Consider the following 19,324-nt stretch of genomic DNA (forward strand, 5'->3'; position numbering starts at 1 on the left):
ATAGTTTTAGAGGCTCAGTGCCCAAGATCAAGGTGACAGCACGGTTGGTTCCTTCTGAGGGCTGAGAGGGAGGATCTGTTCTATGCCTCTCTTTTTCTTCCTGTGGTTTGCTAACGATCTCTGGTGTGTGCCTTGACTTGTAGAGCATCACTCTGATCTCTGCCTTCATCTTCACATGGCATGCTCCTTTTGTGTGTTTGTGGCTCCAAACTTTCCCTTTTTATAAGGACACCCATCATATAGGATTTGAGCCCATTCTAATGACCTTATCTTAATTAATTATATTTATAATGATACCACTTTCAAATAAGGTTATATTCTGAGGTACTGGAGGTTAAGTATTCAATGTGTGGCTTTTGAGGCGATTATGACAAATCAACCCATAACATATTGACTTAGCTGAGCAAATCACTCCACAGGTACTTGACAAGTTTAATAGTGAGGATACCACTAGAGGAATCGAACAAGTAGGTTGTGTGTGTGTGTGTGTGTGTGCGCACATGTATGTGTGAGTGGAGAGAGAGAGACAGAGAGGAGAGATGGATTTGTTGCAAGGAATTGTAATGTGATTGTGAGGGCTAACCAGGCAAGTCCAGAACCCATAGGGCAGGCCATCAGAAGGACAATTTGGAAAGACTTTGGCAGAGGCTGATGCCACAGTCCACAGGGGAGATTTTTTTTCTTCCTCAGGGAAACATCAGTTCTGTTCTTAAGGTCTTTGAACTGATTAGAACAGGCTCACCCAGATCATCCGGGATCATCTCCTTTACATAAAACCAACTGATTGTAGACATTAAGCACATCTACAAAATACTTTTACAGCAACACCTAGATTAATGTGTCACTGGATACTTGAGCATTATAGCCTAGCTAAGTTAACACATAAAACCGACCATCACATAAATAACAAGGAAGGGGGCAAGAGGTACTTACTATATTATATCTTGAACCCAAATGAACTGAAGGAAATAATCTTGGGTGTATTATTAAGTATCGCTGGGCTGACTGGTTCCTGTTTGAGGGGCTGGGTATGCACAGAGCTTTCCTGCTGCTTTGCCACAGCCCAGCACCATTGGTGTATTTCTCCTTTCACCGCCACCTTAACACAACCTCCTCTCTTCCAGTGTGCATCATGGAGCTCCAGCTTCGTTCTTCCAACTCAATCCTGTGCTCTCTAAAGAAAAAAAAAATTGTCCTAAGCAATTTTCACCCCATCACATACTGGTAATCATTTTATTTTTCTGATTATGTTTCCCTCTCTCTTTCAGCCCTTTGGTAAATTACACAGGGACCTTTTTTTCTCATTCTCTCTTTTTCTGTCTCTCTGTGTGTCTATGCTAAGTGCCAGCTGTCATTGCTTGGCAGATAATTACCATTTTACAAACAGTATTTAGGGAAATGACATCAGTTTCTGAATGTAGGGCTGTCATAGCTTATTCACGGGGCTTTCCTCTGTTAACCACCTTCTCCGTGTGCAGGCAGGGTGGAATCAGTGGGGATTAAGGGGAGGGGAAAAGGGAAGACTTCTCTGCTCCAAGCTTTTGGAGAACAATTGTATCCCATTTGTCACTGTTAGTCTGACAACCCTTATTTCACTCCTCCCAAATCCCCCTTGCCATATTTTGCTTTTTGTGGATAAATAAATGAACACTTGCATGAGTTCGGTGGACTAGCTCTCCCATTTGCAGTGTTTAATGCAAAGCTGGTCGGTAGGAAAACAGAAGGTGCTGATTTCTGCCCTGGGTGGTACCATCAGTTGAGTGATGTGGAGCTCGCTCTCTTTTAATGTTCTCGATTGTTCTGTTGAGGGAAAAAAATCCTAAAATATTATAAAGTATAAACTAAACTAGTTTAAATTTCTTAAATAAGTTAAGTATTCTGCCTCCCAGTAATGTTGGTGAAGATCCTATTAAATGCATAACTTCGGGTAGATACAAACAGGCTAAGAAAATGAGAAACACATGCATTAACTTCAGTTTGAGGGTCAACTGGTATCATGAAAAACCACTAGATTTCGACTTAGGTAGTCTGCATTCTGTTCTGAACCCTTAGTTAAGTAAGAGAAGTCATTTGGTCTATCCAGCCCTCAGTTTCTCACTATAAAATAATAATGACAACAACAACAACAAACTTTCTATGTGTCAGATGCTGTTCTAAGTACAGATGCTTCTCAACTTACGATGGAGTTACATCCTGATGTAAGTTCAAAATGTTGTAAGTTGCAAGTGCATGTAATAGACCCAACATACTGAACATTATATCTGAGCCTCGCTTACCTTAAATATACTCAGATCACATGGCTGGGAGCTGTGGTTCACTGCTGCTGCACAGTATGGCAAGACAGTATTGTACTGCATACTGGTAGTTTAGGAAAAGATCAAACTTCAAAGTACAGTTTTACTGAATGCTTATCACTTTTGCACTGTAACAAAGTTGAAAAATCCTAAGTCAAACCATCATAAATCAGGCCATCTGTACTTTATTTATGTTAATTAGTTACCTCTCTATAATGTTGTAAGTATATTCTATTACCCATATTTTACAAACCAGGAAATGAAAGCACAGAGAAGTTTACTGGGTTAGATGTTAGATAGACTAGGTTTCGGTCTTTGGCCACAGCAGGGAATGACTAGCTTAGTGCTTTCAACAAGCGGGGAAACTGATGGGAGTGGCCTAAGAGATCTTGCATATTAGTCATCTGAGGATCCTGTAACATTAGGTAGAATGCCTGTTTCTCCCACCTGGCATCTCTGTGATCCATTCTTGTATTCTTCCCCAGGTGAAGTATCACTAAGAGGGGAAGGCTATATAACTTGGAAATGTTTACCAGGTTGATAACTATTGACCTAGATGGTTCCTGGCCTCCCTGAGACCTAAGGAAAAAGATTCTATGCTGGGAGCAAAATGGGCTGAATAGCTAATGCTTTGTAAAGTTGAATTACAGTTTTTCTTGAATCAGAGAAGTGATCTGAATGAACAAGTATTGTGAGTTCAAGTTTGTGGCAAGTCATTTGTTGCATTTTTACAGTAGAAAATCATAAGCAGTTTCTGACTCATTAATTACCAATTTTCTTACAAAGATCTCTTTAGTAAGAATGGTCCCTTAGTGTATAAAGCTGCAGCGCTGGTGGCCTGGTTCCTCCTCACTACAGCTGAAGATGCTCTTACCATTTTTGATTCTACTGGAGTTTCACATTTTCTTTCTTCCCTACCACAGCTATCCCCTTTGTTCCCTTCCTCTTTCCCCTTTCTTCTCTGTTACTTAAGTATAGTCAGAATTGCATCAAAGGTAGATGTGTTTCTGTCACTGTAGCTAGAATTGAGAATGAGTTTGATATAGAGTAAATACGATACACTTGGCTTTAGGGCTTATGATTTTATAAACATTATAACTTAGTAATGTGGTATTAGGGAATTAAATCAGATTGTATGGGTACAACTGCAACCCCAAGGAAGCCTCTGGTTTAGTGGACAAAACACACACCTGTGAAACCTGAGAGATTTCCTTTTAAATGCTGACTCTGCCAATGTTTGGTTACACAACATTAAGAAAATCATATATTTTTAGCAAAAATTAATATGGTGACAGGTAACTGTAATCCCAGCTACTTGGGAGGCTAAGGCAGGAGAATTGCTTGAGCCTGGGAGGTGGAACTACACGTGTGCACCACCATGCCCAGCTAATTTTTGTATGTTTTGTAGAGACAGAGTCTCACCATGTTGCCCAGGCTGGTATTGAACTCCTGGGCTCAAACGATCTACCCACCCAGGTCTCACAAAGTGCTAGGATTACAGGCGTGAGCCATGGTGCTTAGTCCACTTCCCATTTTTCTGTTATATCACAAAAGCAACGAAAATGGCTCCACAGCAAGCAAACAAACAAACATTCTTAAATGTCTTTTGACACTTAGAACCTAGAAAGACAAAGATAGCCCACAAATAGACTTTTCTTGACACTTTCCATTAACACGTAAACATGTATGGGTTCATCAGGTTAGCTAGTAATGTGGAAGTGTTGAAATGTGAGACAGTAAAAAAAAAAAAAAAAAAAAAAAATTGTGGCAGGGGAAGGGAATTGAGCATTGAAAAAAAAAGCATTAGCATAGAATACAAACCAAACTGTCTCCCTCACACTCATGCCTCGGGTGGTGAGAGAGACTGTGAGCCTGAGTCTAGTGTGTTAGACATTCATTATCCACTGATTCAAATTTTCTCTTTATAACTTTTCATATGATTAATATAGGGTTCAATAACATAAGGTCACAAGGTGTTTTGGCTAAAAAAAAAATTCCCTCTGATAAGGCATTCACGTTCTGATGAAATATTTTATTGGGTAGATAGAGTTTTTACCTGAATGCTATAACTACAGGGGTTAAATAAAGTTATTATTTAATTTATAAATAAATATTTATATATATAAAGTTATTATTTATTTACAGTCCACCTTGTTCTACAGAAGATTTAGAATAAACACTAAAGTAATTACCTGATTAGGCAAGCAAAAGCAAAAATAATCAAAATTTTATGAAACTAAGCTTTATATATGTATATAGACATGCATACACACATTAATCTATATATCTGTACATATTTGTATTTTAAACTTAAAATTTTGGGTTTGTATTTCATACACTTAGTTTAGAAGCAATAAAATTTGATAAAGAAGAACTACTAATGAGATGATAAATTATTCTCTGTGATTTGAAGTAGATTATTTATGTAAAAAGTTGGCAGAGATAATGTTATAGTAGGGTGGGGAAATTTTAGGGTATAAGAACAGTTCATTTTGGCCAGGCGCGGTGGCTCACGCCTGTCATCCTAGCACTTTGGGAGGCCAAGGCGGGTGGATCAGCTGAGGTCGGGAGTTCAAGACCAGCCTGGCCAACATGGTGAAACCCCATCTCCATTAAAAAAAAAAAAAAAAGAGAGAGAGAGAAAAATTAGCCGGGTAGTGGTGCGCACCAGTAATCCCAGCTACTTGGGAGGCTGAGACAGGAGAATCGCTTGAGCCTGGGAGGCAGAGGTTGCAGTGAGCCAAGATGGCACCACTGCACTCCAGCCTGGGTGACAGAGTGAGACCCTGTCTCAAAAGAAAAAAAAAAAAAAAAGAACATTTCATCTTTTCTTCCTCTTCCTCTCAAGACCCACAGACATTATGTTCCCACATTCTAGATGCCTAGTGCCCAATACGATAGTCACTTGCTACATGTGACTAATGGATTCTTGAAATGTGGTTAGTCCAGCTGAGATGTACTGTAACTGTAAAATGCATACCATTTCTGCAACTTGTATGAAAATGTAAAATATCTCATTATTTTTGTATTAATTATATATTGAAATAATATTTTATATATACTAAGTAAAATAGGCTTATGAAAATTAATTTACCTGCTTATTTTTACTTTTTAAAAATGTGGCTACCAGGGTCTTAAAAATTACATATGTCCCTCTCATTCATTGCTTGCATTATAATCGAGTTGGCGAGTATTGGGCTAGACATGCAGTTCTAAGCCTAGAACTCCATGAAGGGTCATAAGCAAATGATGGAGTTAAAGAGAATCAGAACATTCCTGTTGTGGATTTGGTTGGGGCAAGCTTCTTGCTTGGTGGTAGAGTGGAAATAAATTTCGTCACTGTTATCGTACAGACCTGATTTAGTGAAAACACACTTTCACCAGCTCCAGGCCCATAGTGAGCTACATCGAGGAGAATGAAAGTGAGCCTAGGGCCGGGCGCGGTGGCTCAAGCCTGTAATCCCAGCACTTTGGGAGGCCGAGGCGGGCGGATCACAAGGTCAAGAGATCGAGACCATCCTGGCTAACACGGTGAAACCCCGTCTCTACTAAAAATACAAAAAACTAGCCAGGCGAGGTGGCGGGCGCCTGTAGTCCCAGCTACTCAGGAGGCTGAGGCAGGAGAATGGCGTGAACCCAGGAGGCGGAGCTTGCAGTGAGCCGAGATCGCGCCACTGCACTCCAGCCTGGGTGACAGAGCAAAACTCCGTCTCAAAAAAAAAAAAAAAAAAAAAAAAGTGAGCCTCATTTCTTTTTCCTACTGCACTGGACATCTCCACAAAGGTGAAAGGAAAGTCCAGCAAGTAATCCCACCTCCAGTTTCTGCTTCCTACGTTAGAGGGTTTTTACTGTGCCGAAATACGATTATGTTTGCGTGTTATTGTTGTTTTTTTCATGCTATGGGGGGGGTGTCATTCCATTGGGTCAATATCTCTTCAAAGAACTTCTGGCTGTTGAAAGGAGATAGTCCTCCCTTTGCATTTGGGACACAATCGCATTATTTAGTGGAGAGGCAAGATAGTTTATTTCCTGTATCAGATCTGCCCTTGTTTGCTGGCTAGGTCACTAAACCTCTCTGAGCCTCAACTTTCTCATGTGTTCCAATTTGATGATTCTATGAAGCATATCGGGGCAGTTTTATGCTCATTTGTAACTTACTGTCTGCCTGTACCTATACCTATACCTAAATTTGCCCACCTACCTATTTTCTGCTTGTTCTACATCTTAAAACCACAAAGACAGTGGGAATCTAATTCATTCAGAGCTTTTATGGTCGAGGAAAGCATGTCTAGTAGTCTCTTGTTAGCCCCCAATTCCCATTCTCCAAACTAGGCCTAAACTGGTTGCTATGGCAACGCAAGCCCTGGAAACTTGATATGTCTTCTTTAATACATCTTACTTTGAGAAACCTATAAAAACAATATTTCTATATGATGCCAGCATCCAATTCATTTTAATTTAAGGCTCATGCCAGTTAGAAAAAGAAAGATCCATCAAAATAATATTAAAAATATATATATACACACACACACAAACCTTTAGGAAACAAGGCCCTAGATACCGTACAAAGTAAGAAAGCAACAGCTATATTAGAAAGATACCTGCAGAGCTGTCAATCTACAAGTGTTTGGCAGTGGGAAATTTTCTTGGCAAAGAGAAAAATCTCTGAGAGATTTAAAGATTCTATTGAAATTCACACTGTGAATTGCCGTTTCCCGCAAAGGACCCTTAAACTGAGACAGTGAATGAACGCTAGTCTCCCTAACTGGGCCAGTGCTGACAGCCTCGACACCACCCTTCATATTCGGCTGCCTCTCCTATCAGCCGCTGAGCGTGTGGCATCCCCAAAGGCCTGGCGAGAGGCAGGCAGGAGGTTATCTCAGGGCCTTGTGAACCCCCGGCTAGGCTACAAGCTAAGATGTTCGCTCAGATTCCCTCTGTGCTTCAAAAACATAATAATAATAAAATGGATTTCAAAATCACTTTAGGATTTAAAATCTAGTATATCTTCCATTTGAGTTCTCTGCACACCTGAAACTGCCTTCCTTTAATCACCTTTCACCAGCATTCAAATACCACTGGTGGGTTGACCAGCAAGATTGTTCTTCGTAGCTAATGCCACCTGAGTAGATTGCTTTTATTGCTTTTCTCATCAACTCTGTATTTTCAGCTCTCATCTGATTCCCTTCACTCACACACCCTTTGAGGTTTCAACTTTTGTTGGCTTTGATATATGTCTTTTTACTCCTATTTTGTTGTTCACAGTGTATTGGAAAGCACTAGATTGAGAACCCAGTCAAGAACAGATCTGGGTTCTGTGTCTTGATTTTCTGCATTCTCTACCCATGACCTTGAAAAAGAGTTTTTTGTTTCTTTCTCCCTCTGCTCAAGATTTAGGAAAGATTAGTGCAATATAAGTGATTCTATCTGACATGGTAATGAAATTGGGCAGAACTAAGTCTTTGCAGAGAGCCCCCTCATTTGGGATTAGGAGATCTGGTTACTATTGCTAGCCTCAAACCAAAATACAGATATGAAGCAAAAAATGAAGGACATGCTGGCATTTGAGATAATGTACGAATGAATATATAAACTTTGCAGCTTATAATAGAGGTTAAATTTAAGGCAGAGTTATAAATAATATATGTGTAGATAGATTTAGATATATATATAAAAAATGTGTATAACATTTACATAAGATTTTACACATATATTATTGTTAATGCTTTCATAGTTATTATTAAAAGGCATTGTTTAAAACAAAGGTATACTTTAAAGCCTCTCACTTGCTTGGCCAGAGTTCTTTTATTGAGGCTGAAAACTGGCAGGTACAATAATCCATTGTCCCGGGAAAAGGCAGATATGTTAAGTATCAGGGCTTTGTAGGTCATTAGTCACTTAGCGAGATATTCCATGCAAACCTCTAAGTCAGTATCCCTTACACATTTCTTTTTTTTTTTTTTTTTTTGAGATGGAGTCTCGCTCTGTCGCCCAGGCTGGAGTGCAGTGGCCGGATCTCAGCTCACTGCAAGCTCCGCCTCCCGGGTTCACGCCATTCTCCGGCCTCAGCCTCCCAAGTAGCTGGGACTACAGGCGCCCGCCACCTCGCCCGGCTAGTTTTTTGTATTTCTTAGTAGAGACGGGGTTTCACCGTGTTAGCCAGGATGGTCTCAATCTCCTGACCTCGTGATCCACCCGTCTCGGCCTCCCAAAGTGCTGGGATTACAGGCTTGAGCCACCGCGCCCGGCCTCCCTTACACATTTCTAAGCAGCACTCTAGAGCTTCATATCAGAATGACATCCCTGGAAACAGACATGTCTTATAGGCTATAGATTATGTCAAGATGTCTGTAGCCCACCCAACAGTTGCTGCAGGAATTGCCAGCTACCTCCCTCCACAAGAACAAATTACAAACACTCTAGAGACTTAATTTTTTTCTCTGTCATGCTTACTGAAAGGAAAGCAACATCCTGCTCAATATCAATAGTTCTATGCAAAATCTCTCCCTTTTGAAGTCTTTTTGAAAGTACAGAAGTTAAGTTTGTGTGTATGACAGACCTAATTATTTCCTTTTGCACTGTGATTGTTGAAGCATCTCATTTTCAGAATAGATATGTCTCTAAACAGTTGTCTCTAAAGTGAGTTTGCCAATCCTATATATGAAATATTATTTTTCCCATTATGTATCATTTAAATTAAGTTTAATTCAGCATACATTTTCTGAGGGCCTATTATATGCCTAGTACTGTGCTTAATGTATAGGCTTTGGAGATGAATGAGCTGCAGCTGTTGCCTTCAAGAAGCTAGCAATCTAGCTAGTGAATCAGACCTCTCAGAAATTAACTCTGGAAGAATGTGATGCATGCTATAATGGTTGGATGAAAAAAATATAGAAGCAAAAAATAAAGATTAATTAATTCTCCTTGGGTGGGTCAGGGAAAGCTTCACAGAAATTAACTGGATCTGGGCTTTGAAAGATGTTGTAAGATTTTTTCAAGAGTGAAGAGTTGGAGGAGTGTGGTCCAGGCAAAAAGACTGCAGAAGTCACAAAAGGCACAAAGACAAATTGTAGAGAGTGTTCATGGAATGGAAAAATTATAAAAAAATAAAAGAAAAAAGTGCTGTGTCTGCACTGTATGGTAGAGGATTCACAGAATAGTGGAAAAGTACTAAGTGGCCATATTCTGAGCATCCTTGCTGTGTCCTATTAGCTGGCACCCAATGAATCTTTTAAGACGTGAGATGTCATATTAGATTGTTTTTAGAAACAAAAGTCTGATGGCATGTGGAGAATGCACCAGATGAGGGAAGAGATTGAAACCAGAGAAACTAATGTAGTGATGTTGTGGATGTAAGCTAAAGACAGGAATGGCAGCAGGGATGAAGACTGGAGAATGAGAGGCAAGAGCCATTTTAGAAGCAGTGTGGAGAGGACCTGGTGACTGGCTTTGTGAGTAAAAGAGAGACAGGCAAGGAGCGACTTCTTCAAGATTTCCTGGCTCGACTGACTGGGAGGATGATGACTTTTTGACAGAAATTTAAAACACTGGAGGATGGAATAATCAGAGAGAAAAGATACTTATTTTAGCTATGGATATTTGCAGTTTGAGATGTTTGTGAAACACCCAAGTAAGAGGTCCAGTAAGAAGGTATAAACTTCATGAGAGAAGTCAGGACTAAAGACACAAATTTTAAAATCATCAGCATCAGCACGTAGGTGAGAGTTGCAACTCTGGTAACAAATGGCATTACTAAGGATGATCTTCTCGTTAGGTAAAAAGAGATACAGACTTCCGGAACTCTGGTGTATACCCTTTAAGGAGCAGGTAGAGAAAGAGGAGGAGGGAATATGATGTAAAACAATAAACAAAAATATAAACACTCAGAAAAAGTGGATCATTGAAGTCAGTTAAGGAGAGCATATCACAAAACTAGAATGCAAGGGAAGTGGAATTTGTTTTGTATTTTGCTGGATCCAGCCTAGGTAACCAAAGCAGTGCAAATTCAAGGGAGAGGAATGGCTCAGGAGAATCAAAACTTGGCTTCTATTTTTCAGTCTACCACTTGTTCTCTGTGGGATCTTAGAAAATGGCATAACCTTTCTGAGCCTCGGTTTCCTCTTCTGTAAAGAAGAGTTTGTTACGCAAATGATTTTTTAAATCTACATACAGCACAAGGAAAAGGTGGCACACAGAATAGGCAGCTGACAAATGGTAGTTCCTCCCAGTACCAGGCAAACAGCAGAGGTCATGGTGTGAAGCAGGTGAGTCTGAGCATCGTGGTCAGGGAAGTACTGCAGCAAGAATCCTGGTAGGAAACCTAAGCTCTTGGGTTTTCAGTTTAGGCAGTAAGCTCGAAAGGTTGCTGCTTTTGCTCATAGCTGTTGAGGGAGCCTTCTAGTCAATCTGTTCCCAGAAACTGGGACATTTGTTGACCTTATGAGCCAGAGTGCGTGCTTATGTCAATACGTGCAAAAGTTGTTGAAATAAGTCAGTAGATATGATTGAGACACTAAGTGCTTCATATTGGGCTAGGTACTGGGGACACAGTGAAGTTAAGGAGTTAAGGTAGTGTTGTCATTGAAGAACTTAGGAGCTAGTAAAGATGTGAATACATAAAACAGTTAGGAAATTATGCTAGGCCCAGTGGTTCGATGTTATAGGGAATTAGGAATGTGGAGTAGGCGAGTGAGAAATAGGAGGTAGTCTGAAGGCTGCCTTAGATTTGAAGAAGCAGTTTTCCAAAAGTTCAGAAGAAAAGGTCTGTGTCTCGCCAACTCAGAGACATTAAAATGGAAGACCAAATGGGAGAGTTTTAAAATTCATATTCTATACCTACAATCACAAATTCCCAGTGAAGTGGAAAATGAAGGCATCAAAAGAAACTAAAATGGCAGATTTCCCTTTAGAGGCACTGTTTCCAGTTTACCTGTCAGAACCTCCTCTTGCCCTGATACTAAGGTCCAGCCAGCTGCCTTGAGTTTCCCTCTGTCCAAAGATTCTGAGGCAATGAGCCTTATGCAGTTCTGAATAAGGCTGAGTGGGTGCAGCTGAGAGAGATTAGTGTTTTACAGTGCACTTCGCAGCACTTGAGAACAGGCAGGACATTCGCATCACACGGGAAGCAGACCCACATCCATGCCACTGGGTGCTCAGGCCCACTGAAAGCAAAATGCCAGGCAGGCCACCTTGAATACCTCCTATGTCAACTCACCTACGAGGTCCTGAGGTCACTGAGGATAAATTTAGTTCCCATTTTATGACACAAGTATCTGAGGGTCAGATACCCGGGATTTATGAGCCTTATGAGGATTAGCAAATGTACATACCCCTAGAGGATGTAAAAATTAGGTGATGAAGCAAGCAATAGTTTGAATCTTTACTTCATGACATTCTAATTTTGCTACTTTAGAAAAATTTGTCCGCTTTTTCAAAGCTCAGTTTCTTCATTATGTCTTTCCTTATATAAAACTTCATCGTGGGTTTATATAGGGGTGAAAAATGTATTTGAAGGTGCCTAGCACAGAGCTTGGCATATGGTAGTTGCTTAATAAATATTCATTGACTCTGAATCTGAAATAATTCTTCCAAGATCTTAATATGCTGACATTTGCTGTCTGGCTCATGTGTCCATCTAAAATGCCAATGAATCCCAAATCTCAATTTCCAGCCAAGACTTCTCTCTGACATCCAGATTCATATATTTCACTGCCTACTTAATATCTCTGTTGGGTTGTCTTCATAAATACTTCAAACTTAAAATATCAAAACCTGAACTCCCAATGTTCCCCCTAAACTTTCTCATTCCTTATGTGTTCCCATCACAGTTGGTGGCAAGTCTCTCCTTCCAGTTGTCTAGCCCTAACATCTCAGAATGGCCTGGCTCCTCTCTTCCCCTCACATCCTACGTGTGAGGGAGCCCACCACATCTTGTGGCTCTCCCTTCAGTATACGTCCATAATTTGACCACCTCTCTCTACTTTTATTGCTATAAGCTTTTTCAGAGCTACTGTGAACGCCAGTCTGTAGTACTGCAAGGACTTCCTAACGAGGTTCTTAGCTTTCTATAGTTATTCTCAACAGAGCATCCAGAGTGATTCAATGAAATTTGTAAGAATATGAATTAATCATTTTAGGTCATAATGCAAGTTCATAAATGTGTGCTCTGTATTCTGCTTTCTTTTTGTCATTTGGTGAAGGTCATCAATTAGTGAACAGAGAGAAAGACGGAAGCCAAAGTAGCATGGGTGAGATTTGAGAAAAGAGGCAATATAACTACAATTGAATGTTGCAGAAAATGAAGGGGCACGAAGGTTATAAAGGGATCACTGAATCTGGCTACTATGGAGTTACCGATGACAGTGAAGAATGCAGTCTCAAAGGAGAAGTGAAAAGACACCATTTTTGAATGTGTACAGGCTATATGACCAGAAATGGAAAAAATGAACCATTGGTAAAATGTTTCTCTACTTTGGTGGTGAAGGGCAATGGCAAAAATGTGATGACAGTTCAAACATTCTCTGAATGAGCTGGGTCACTAATTTTCATAAAAATTGTGACGATGAATAAATGCCAGGAGGTCAGAACTCTCCAGGCTTGGTCTCCTACCTCATGCTCCAGAGGATTTTATCTTTGTTTTATCCTGTTCTCTTTTTGTGTTTTTATGCCATGGTGGGACAGCATGTGGTTCAGTTCATCCCTCAAATTACATTGTTCCATTTTGTGCGACCTGTTTACAAGTCGAGTATTCCTTATTCAAAATGCTTGGAAGCAGAAATATTTCAGATCTTAGAATTTTTCGAATTTTGTAATATCTGCACTATACATAAACATTCCCTAATCGAGGAATCCAAAATCTAAAATACTCCAGTGAACATTTCGTTTGAACATGACAGTTCTCACAAAGTTTCTGATTTTAGAGCATTTCAAATTTGGAATTTTCGAATTAGGGATAATCAACCTGTATTAGGTCCATCCACTATGCTTCACTTAATTCCACACTTCAGCACCTGTAACTAGTCCAGGCACCCAAGACTTCAGTCCTTGTCCAGTGCCTTAGACTCCTGGTAGTGGGATCATTCAGTCAGGTGGGAGGTAAAATAACTATTCATATTTTATCTTTTGCGAAAATGAAAGCAAAAGAAATTAGCTAGGAAAATCGGACAGAATGAAGATGCAGGAAAGAGCAAGTTATTGATAGATGATGACAGAGGAAGTGGGGAATGGGATCAGGAATTCAGGTAGAAAATGCACTTTTCCCAGGTGAGAAATTTAGTTCATTCTGGCGTTTGAGCATGAACTACAGCAGGGAAGGTGGCTCATGATGACCCCTTGGTTAAATCTCCAGGGTCCCTCCAGCTACCAGACCACTTCTTCAGGACCATACGGCTACTGCTTTGACTTTTCTCTTTCACTCTCCCTCCTTCCAAATACCTGACTCAAGCTTGACTGACTGTACTGTGGCTCAGCTTGTTCTTCTAATTGGAAGCAGGAGGTTACCAAAGTCCCAGGTCCAGCAACACAGACGTTTTTTGTAGTTTGTGTTTGCTATGCCATTAGTGGCAGCTACAAGCTGAGGCAAAGGCATTCTGGAGTCATTGTTCCTCTCCTAGAAATATTTCAAACCTGGGCAGAGGTGAGATTATGGTATCTTTCTTCCCTACGCCCAAAGCAAAGACTTCTTTTTACATAAACTGAGCTTCAGACAAAGAAAACTAAACAAAGAACAACAATAACTCCCCTTGGCGGCTACTCCCAGACCATTTTATTGCCAGGCCATTATCTAAAGCCGCCTTTGATTATAAAATAGCTTTCAAGTTGAAACCTTTTTTTTTTCATTTTTCTCTTCCTTCATTAAGCGATTGTTGTTGCCAATGTAATTTTAGTTCTGGACACACATCTACAAAAGACGCTTGAGTTTCCTTGTCCTCCCTTCTCAAGGAGCACTTCCAGTAAATGCCATAATTAAAATGCAGAAATTAGTCCCATCAGACATGATCATATCTCAAGATTCAAGTTCAAAGGCACTATGCTTTGAGAATTAGAAATTGTTTTTCTTGCTACTATGTACTTCTCTATCAAATTTTTGTTGTGATTTATAGTTTACATCAAAATATAAGCCTCACGTATTGTAAGCAACTTTGAACAAGGTTAACTTTTTTTGGTTTTTGTTTTTTGTGGGTTTTTTTGGAATGCCCACAATATTTTATGTGTGGTACATTTCTAGTAATTGGATTGAATGTTTTTTTCATTCGTAGAAAAGATCTACTTCTCCTGAAAAATCCTCCAGGCATTGGCTGTCCCATTGATAAAGTCTAGTGACCCTGGGCATGAAACTACTTTTCTTTTCCCTGCACTGTTATGCTTACCTGGATACAGAAGCCTTACTAACATGACAAAGTTGCCCCATTTGACTAAGTTCTTCATTAGCTTACATGCAACTGGACATTTGTTGCTGTCTTCTGAGAGACAATGCTATTGCCATGAAACCTCAGTGCAATATTGAATCAATATAAACTCTGCATTTGCTGAATTTATAGTTCCAGTTGTGTGTTTGTGATAATAAAGACACTCAGCTCTTGGAAATGCTTTAGACTCTTGATTCTGTTCTAATAGTTGTGAGGTGGATGATTACTGGCAGAGACTCATTTTTCATTTTCTCTGTGAAAATATAATAGAGGAAGGACAACTTTATAGAGATATGCTATAGAATAAATGCAGGAAATATCAAGGACAATTGAGGTAACAGGATATGTACAAGGTGTGGCAAGATAAAGAGTGGGGGAATGGATAGAGATTCTGCAGAAATAGCCACAGAACTCTCAGTTGAGCCAACATGCTTCATATACGATGCCTCTGGGTGGTCAAAAAATGTTTTCTTTCATAAAAATTTCCCAATATAAACATTAGAGAAAATATATGAGGTCTGCCAAAGGTATTTCTCACATTTCTTTAATTCAGAACTCTAGTTAAGCTTGTGACCAGAACATTAAAAAAATATTAGTTTAGAAAATTAATGATTTAAACAAGATAATTAGGGAAACTTCTGTAAATTATTTAAAAAATTGTTTATAAGGATTTTAACATATTCATAAAATGGAAATTCAACTCCTGTTTATAAATGAGGCTTCCCTATGCAATAAACCAAATTCAAGATCTGTAATGTGAAAATACTTTAGTAGTCACTAGTTGAATTATTATAAGTTCTTATAGACTGGAGCTGCCTTTCATTTTAAGGACATGTCTAATTTAGACACGATCTGATTTTGATGAGCTTCCCCTCCTGAGGTCAAATTCATGATTCTTAATGTTTTTCCCCATTATCACCAACTTAATTATCAATTAATACTTACCAATGTCACTAATATCCATGTCATTGCTCATTTGTTTACCAAAGGGAACTTGATATGGCTCAGCACATTTAAAACTGATTTCGGAGTATGTACAGATATTAAGGGTTTTAACTGATGTTGAGTATTGAATGTTTCTATTTTTTAAAATGTGGTCTTAATTGGAAGATATTTATTTTGTGGCTTCTCCTTAACCCTCTGACATTTAAAAATAACATTATTAACTTTTGAAACATTGTGTGTCTGTGTTGTGTTCAGTTATACCCATCCTAGATAGATAGACAGATAGATAGAGAGATAGGTAGATAGATAGATAGATAGATAGATAGATAGATAGATAGATAGATAGAGAAATATATATTTTAGGGCTGTGTTTTCCAGTTATTAAATTTTAATGAGTAATTTTTTAAAAATTGGGTTACATTTACACAGTGATATACTATGCAACAATGAGAACAGTCTATGACTACATGCAATAATATGAATTAATTGCGCAACATAATATTGAGCAAAATAAGCCAGCTTCCATTTCTTTTAAGTACATAAAAGACAAAATTAATATAAGCTGCTAGAATTCAGAAGAGAAGGATAATGACTGTAAAAAAACATGAGGGAGCTTCTGAGTGAAGTAATGTGCTGTTTCCATATCTGGTACTAATTTAAATAGATATGTCAAATTTGTGGGAATTCATCAAGTGGTACAATTATGATCTTTGCACTTTTGTGTATATTATGCTTTAATGAAAACATTTAAAATGTAATTTTAGTGGAAATATAAAGATTTCTGATCCTGTAGCCTCAGTCAGGTCCCTAGAAATTTCCTCAGATGCTGCCAGGAATCAGAAAAATAAGAAATAAAATATAGTTTTTAAATGTGCCTGTTTCATGTGTCTGGAGACTTGCTAGAGAAAATAGTTTATACATCTAATAGATGTTGTGAAGCAAAAATAGAAATATATTCTAATTGTCTCTTGCCATCAAACCTTGATTATTTTGACCTCGCTCATCTAAAATGAGGTTATATCCCCTCAAATGTGCATCTTTTCTATTAAAATGTATTCACTAAGAAAAATTTAATTATCAGATTTAATTAATATTTTCTCATTACTTTTGAAGAATCGAGACAGTTTGTTGGATTGAAAAGAAAAAAATACCTTGCATAAATATAATTAACATAGTTATATATACATAAGCTTATCATTTATAATCATTTCATATGCGTATAACCTGTTATATGTTAAACTTGGTTTTGACCTAATTCCAGCCTTGGTTTGGTAGTTGTTTTTAATCACAAGCATCATAAATTATTCCTTTACATGACCACATTAATTGAGTTCTCTTTACTTAAGGGATAAGGCTGGGTTGGGCAGTTTGAAGACCAAAGTCTTTATTTAGAACTAGAGCAAGGACTACAGAGAAAACAGTTACGCTACTGACATCTCATACATATCTCAGTACCAGTGTCCTGTCTCTGAGAGCATCGTTGAAGAAAGACCGAGCTAAATTTGTTAAATAAGTACACTCAAAGAGAGAATATTTGACATTTGCTCCTAGTGGCTAGCCCCGAAAGTTACTTTAAATTTTAAATAGGTCGCGGAATATCAAATATCTTTGGAAAACAAATTTTCCACAGATTCTTCACTCAGATGTGCTAACTTAGGGGATGCTACACTTGTCATTTAGCTAAGAGAGACTGCTTCCCAACAAGATTTGTTCCATACCCTAGCTACAAGGCTTTCATTCAAGCCTCCACTCATCTCCACCAGTGCTCAAGGGGGATCAAGTAAGAAACTTGCGAATAGTCTATAATCCCTAAATCTTTCGGTAATCTCTATATGCCAAATCTCACACTTAAGATCGCTTCAAGAATTAGAATACTTGTGTCTCTCGTGTATCCATTGTGTTGATCGGCTGGCTGGTTTTGCATGAAGTAATAATCTCAAACAATTAATTTTACCAACAAATAAAATAATGAATAACTATATAGTTATTATGTTTTAGTTAAATGGCAGTCATTTAGAAGCAGTGGGGCCTATATCAGAATCATATTTCCAGATCCAGACCTGAAATCTTATAAATACATGAAGATGTCTTGTTGAAAAGAAAGTTTCTATTTCCTTCAATTGTATTGATACTGATTTTTTTTTGCTATTATATTTGTTACTAAAATTTAGCTATTATCCTAGTAGACTCAAATAGATGTCCATAAGACACATGAACTAATAATACAATTTCATAAATTGCAAAGGTTTAGGTCAATGTATTGTCTTAAACTTTCAGTTATTAAATGATTTGGCATTTATATAATTTAAACATTTAAAATGTAATTTTGGTAGAAATATAAAGATTCCTGATCTCGTAACCTCAGTCAGGTCCCTTAGGTGCTATCCAAGCTTCTGACAGAATTTAAGTATTTTCTTTAATGCAAGTGAATTTTCATCCCATTTAGGTCACCTATGCTATCAATATCTCAAATAAAGCAAAAATGAAAAAGTGAAAAAAGGAAAAGACAATTATTTATTAATTTATTTTATTTCTTCCTTGATAGTTTATTATCTAGGCCAAACTCTGAAGGGAATTAGAAGTAGGTCCAGCTTCCTCGAGGTCTGATTTTTCTGTAATTACACAATCTTTATCCTTGGTTCTAGGTTGCAACTCTGAGACTCTCACTTAAGGCTCAGGTAGTACTCCATGTTTCCAACATCTCTTGGCTTATACAAAACCACTGTGGTGTGAGAAGTTAATAAGAAACATATGCCAATTTAAAAAATTAAATTAAAAACTGTAAACGAAAAACTTAAGAAACATAATACCTGTTAAAGTGCTACCTCAAAACAGCTCCCTGACGAGGATCTTAATGTGGTTTTATGATACCAATGGTTTAAACAAAAATTTTAAACCAAGTTTTAGGTACCTTAAAACCTAATAGGAAAATATTTATAATGCAGGAAACTTTTCAAGCAACAGAGATCACATCATGTAAATAGCTGGTTTCTGCCTATGGCTACAGTCAATCCAGTTTATTAAAAATTTAATCTTAATCTTATTCATCATCATTAACTCCAGCAATTGGCCAATATATTTAAATGAAACAAATTTGAAGATTTAGAAGCAATGACAGTTCTTCATGACACCACGAATAATATTTGCAGTTTAAGAAAATTTGTGTCTGCCACATTTACAGGGAATAAAAATGTCATGAGCCAGATCATTTCATATAAAGTATTTTATGTCATCCTGAACCCAAAGACTTGCAGTGGCTTAACCCAAAGACTTGCAGTGGCTTCATAGAGAAAATAAATTAAGTTTTATCATCAACAAATGAAAGCATTATCTCAATCTCTTAATGAGTCCTTCACACAAATTGAGATTTCAATGAGACCCTATCTCTAAAAATATAAAAGACACTTTTTAAGTATTCTCCTGTGAAATGCTTTTGACATGTGCTCTGGATGGGCTGACTGCTAGACTAATGCTTGTGTGGGAAGAATGGCATGTTTCACCTGTTTATTTCTCTGAGGTTTCCATTTTGACTTTCTCTCTTATGCTCTGGTTAATGGGTACTTAAAATGAAGTGTTACCCATTTTGCTTTATTACTTTAATTTCTTTAAAAGTGAGTTCTATTCCTTCTCTATTTCCAGTTCAAAGGCACCACAGAGCCTTAATAATCTTCAAATGTA

At 38.1% G+C, this 19,324-nt stretch overlaps 1 long non-coding RNA gene across 1 annotated transcript; it reads right to left on the reverse strand.

Annotated features, from left to right (window-relative positions):
- Positions 1 to 329: 329 nt before the first annotated feature.
- Positions 330 to 2,461, reverse strand: LOC144339407 (uncharacterized). Its single transcript, XR_013414395.1, has 2 exons — positions 2,277 to 2,461; positions 330 to 1,800 (listed from the first exon to the last, which is right to left on the reverse strand). It is a non-coding gene; the product is annotated as an uncharacterized LOC144339407 (long non-coding RNA).
- Between the last annotated feature and the right edge of the window lie 16,863 nt (positions 2,462 to 19,324).

The sequence above is a fragment of the Macaca mulatta genome, chromosome 2 (genome assembly GCF_049350105.2).
Source record: "Macaca mulatta isolate MMU2019108-1 chromosome 2, T2T-MMU8v2.0, whole genome shotgun sequence".
NCBI lineage: Eukaryota > Metazoa > Chordata > Mammalia > Primates > Cercopithecidae > Macaca > Macaca mulatta.